This window comes from Macrobrachium nipponense, chromosome 27, assembly GCF_015104395.2.
Source record: "Macrobrachium nipponense isolate FS-2020 chromosome 27, ASM1510439v2, whole genome shotgun sequence".
Lineage (NCBI taxonomy): Eukaryota > Metazoa > Arthropoda > Malacostraca > Decapoda > Palaemonidae > Macrobrachium > Macrobrachium nipponense.
The window spans coordinates 7,786,409-7,791,352 of NC_087216.1; positions in this window are offsets into that span (position 1 = coordinate 7,786,409).

Below are 4,944 nucleotides of genomic sequence, written 5' to 3' on the forward strand. Positions count from 1 at the left end.
CGAAATGTCGATATTCGCTACGGGTCACACACTGACCTTGTGCATTCTTCGACTCACACTCATAGCTCTTAAAAGGTCGAAATCCTAACCTCGTTTTTTCCTTCATACACGCCACCTACAGGCGCCTCACCCCCCCCCCCCCCCCACCCCCCCCCCCCCAACAAACAATGATGATTAAGAAAAGATATGTTTTCGCATATCCTTTACAATGCATACACAAACACACAAGCACACAAACAGATGATGACACAGCTCTCGATAACAAAATGATGAATGTTCACTACATACAACTTCAAAACTGATCTGCTCATCTTCAAATTGTAAACAAACAGATCCAAATACAAAAAAACTTGTAGTTCTTAACATTATATAAGAAACATTGAAGTCTGATTCCATCTTATAGCGACATTTCATTCTGATCTTCGCTAATAATAATAATAATAAATGATGTAATTTTAAGACTGCGCATCACCACAGTCTCCTTTTCACTTTTGCATAATAATAATAATAAAATAATAATAATAATAATAATAATAATAATAAATAATAATAATAATAATAAATCAAGACACCTTAGAACCAGGAAGAACTAAGATTAAATCGAAAGAAACGATACTTATTTTTTAAAACTTTCCTCTCACAAACAACGTATACACATACGCATATATATATATATATATATATATATATATATATATATATATATATATATACATAAGGGCCGGAGCTGGAGCTCAAAGAAGATATATTCCGAAGGAAGTAGTAGGGAAAGGCATCCTCATCTTTCAACAGTTTATTCATGCCGACGTTTCGCGACGAATTCCAGGTCGCATTTTCAAGGCTAAAATATATAAGTTTACGAACATTAATAATTGTCTAATTTAATTTACATTAAAAATGTCATGGCAACAGCTCTCAATACAGTAAAAAGTAAAAAGTTAAAAGGTAAAAGTTAAAAGTTAAAAGTTAAAAGTTAAAATTGAACAGCACCTTCAAAGTCAGACATATTAAAAGTACAGGACTTCACTAAAATTTCAGAAAACACCTACCTATACAAAAGAAAGAGTAAACTGACACAATATAGGTAAAAATACAGTGAGGCAGACCAGCTGCCCAAACTAGGCTATGAACAATTTTACAGAGGACGTTTGGGTATTTAACGACGGTACAGTCTTTTTAATAATGATAGATTCTAAAATTGTCAGGTTGTTGTTGTTCCGCAGTTGGCCCAAGATAGAAAAATCCTTGCTGTCAATATATGTTTTACATGTTTTGAGTGATTCCGTATATTGGATTGTTCTGGATTTGATAACCTACTACCTGTTCTATGGCTTATGCCCCTGTGGGAATCATTCGAACCTTCAACAGCCTCCTCGTGCATCCCACGTATGTCCCGTGATCACACCTCGGGCAAGTATATTTATATACGACGCTGGACGAAAGCAGAGGACTGAGTCGGTTCCTTTGACTCTAAACAGCGTCGTATATAAATATACTTGCCCGAGGTGTGATCACGGGACATACGTGGGATGCACGAGGAGGCTGTTGAAGGTTCGAATTGATTCCCACAGGGGCATAAGCCATAGAACAGGTAGTAGGTTATCAAATCCAGAACAATCCAATATACGGAATCACTCAAAAACATGTAAAACATATATTGACAGCAAGGATTTTTCTATCTTGGGCCAACTGCGGAACACAACAACCCTGACAATTTTAGAATCTATCATTATTAAAAGACTGTACCGTCGTTAAATACCCAAACGTCCCTCTGTAAAAATTGTTCATAGCCTAGTTTGGGCAGCTGGTCCTGCCGCACTGTATTTTTACCTATATTGTGTCAGTTTTACTCTTTCTTTTGTATAGGTAGGTGTTTCTGAAATTTTAGTGAAGTCCTGTACTTTTAATATGTCTGACTTTGAAGGTGCTGTTCAATTTTAACTTTTAACTTTTAACTTTTACCTTTTAACTTTTTACTGTATTGAGAGCTGTTGCCATGACATTTTTAATATAAATTAAATTAGATCAATTATTAATGTTCGTAAACTTATATATATTTTTAGCCTTGAAAATGCGACCTGGAAATTCGTCGCGAAACGTCGGCCATGAATAACTGTTGAAAGATGAGGATGCCTTTCCCTACTACTTCCTTCGGAATATATATATATATATATATATATATATATATATATATATATATATATATATATATATTATATTATATATATATATATATATATATATATATATTACCAAAAACACACAAAATGTCAGACGTTTTCATAACGAAGAGGAGACAGAACGCCACGCCCCTCTCACACACGTCACAAAGATCTGTTCAAAATCTCTACCTGGTAACTTCACCTTATGACGTCATATACGTTACTCTCAATAGGATGTCTCGACAACCAAGGCGGAAACGCCTCTCTTCTTCTCCTATTCGAACAGGACCATTAAGAACAAGTTTAATAATCTTAGTTTCATCTTTTATCGCCCCGAAGTTCTAAAAGTACAACAGACAATTTTCGCCCCTAATTAACATTACCCGCCAGTAATATTATGCAAAAGACAACTTACTTAAGTTCAACAAAAACAAAAAAGCATTAAATTTCATAATCACTTAGTCTTATTTAAAGACTATACACATTTATGAGTATTGCATAACGGAATCAATAAAGTACGAATATATTAACCGCTTATCTTATCAACAGTATTACTATTTGTTCAAAAGCACATACATCACATACATACAGACATTATGTATATATATATATATATATATAATATATATATATATATGTATATGTATATGTATGACTATCGAATCCACTTTACCTTGGGAATAACTTCCGCCCAAGAGGAAGTGTAAAGTGACGAGTGCATCTAGTTAAGCCCAAAGTCTAAAGTAGATCTTGGTTAGGCCAGTCGACTTATCCATTTGGCTATTTTCAACACCTGTGACTTTTGCTGCTGATACAGTGATCATTATCGATTTATCCTTCGGGTATGTTTGAAAGCTGTCCCTACTACTTTTGATTGAAAGACACGTGATCAAATCGTGGTTGAAATGGATTTATCAATTGGAATTCCTTTTTGGTAATGTGAATGTGACAGTGAATGATATTTGTGCCTATATTATGTGTGAGTATAGAAAAGTGACGTGACTTTGTGAAGAATTTGACACGCCTGCACACACACACAACCACCACACACACACACACACACCACACACACACACACACAATATATATATATATATGATAGATAGATATTGAATAGATAATTGAATACACAATATATATATATGATTGTGTGTTTACGCAATTATACAATCGTATTTGAAGAATACGATTGCAATGATCCACAACAGCCCTAACTAACGACGCTGCCAATTGTATTAAATAAAGAGTATTCCTAGTCTCCCTTTTTTATTTGGCGCCATAACTCGTACTCTTGACCACTGGCACCAACGCCGCGTGGCACAAAGGGCCTCAGTGAAATTCTGGCACCCATTTCCTCTCTCTTTCCTTCGACAAATCTCCATTCACCTTCAGTCTTCCTTCCTTATGGGTAACCTGGGTATGTACATACCCTTCGGAAGTTACGTCCATGCCCCTCACTTATCACCAGGCCCAGCTTGGCCTAGCTGGTTATACCGGAGGGACCGAGCTCAGGGTACGAGTACCTACTTCCTTGTGGTTTTGATGCCTCTTTGGGTAACACTCAATCGGCAATGACTACGGTGTCATTGGCCTTTGTCAGCTAGGAACCATGAGGTGCTTTACAAGGAACTTCTTATCCTGTTGTGAATTCGGTCACTGAATACTCCATGGATCCTACCACGAAAATGCGTAGATACCCCTTATTAGATGTTAATAAAATCCTAGTAAGAGTTGTGTATTGTTTTAAACCTTTCTGCTCATCCTAGAAAGAGTTGCGTATTGTTTTAAACCTTTCTGCTCATCCTAGAAAGAGTTGCGTATTGTTTTAAACCTTTCTGCTCATCCTAGTAAGAGTTGCGCATTGTTTTAAACCTTTCTGCTCATCCTAGTAAGAGTTGCGTATTGTTTTAAACCTTTCTGCTCATCCTAGTAGGAGTTTACTCTTTCATTTGAACCCTAAACACATTAAATTCAGTCTCTGTTCAATTATTACAAATCCTTATCAAACCCAGGAAGTTGATTTGCTCCTCTACTCTAACAAGGATATTTTCACATCTCTTGAAAGACACCAAGAAATCATTAAACTTTCTGCTTTAAACCAAAGAAAAATATTTCAATCTGTAAATCTGGCTTATAACAGTAGTCTTATGGTTAAGAAGTCAAGTCATCATCAAACTTAACAGGATACTGATTCAGATTTGGGAAAAAATATTTTGTTCTTAACCAGGGGGGATAATTTCAGAATTTCAGTGGATTTGTTTGTTTGTCTATATGGTGTTTTTACGTTGCATGGACCCAGTGGTTATTCAGCAGCGGGACCCAACGGCTTTACGTGACTTCCGAACCACGCCGAGAGTGAACTTCTATCACCAGAAATACACATCTCTGACGCCTCAATGGAATGCCCTGAGAATCAAACTCGCTCGCGGCCACCGAGGTGGCAGGCCAAGACCAAACCGACCACGCCACGGAGGCGCTAGAATTTCAGTGGGAGAATTGTGACCACACATTGGCTGGCTCTAACAAGGCTCTAGGGCCAAAACAAAAGACGTTGTGTATCGGTCCGCACTACTGAGGGGTCACGCTAGCTTGTGCGTTCGTGTTCGCATTTTGTTGCATATCTGGAATGCAACTTTTGAGGCAGATAATTTTGAAAAGGAGGAGGAGGGGGAGGGAGGAGACATGGACATTCTGACATATGGCGAAATGGTGCATGGTCCCAAAAAAGGCTGAGAACCACTGGTCCAAATGTACACACGTGTTCGACTAAACTCGTTGCTAT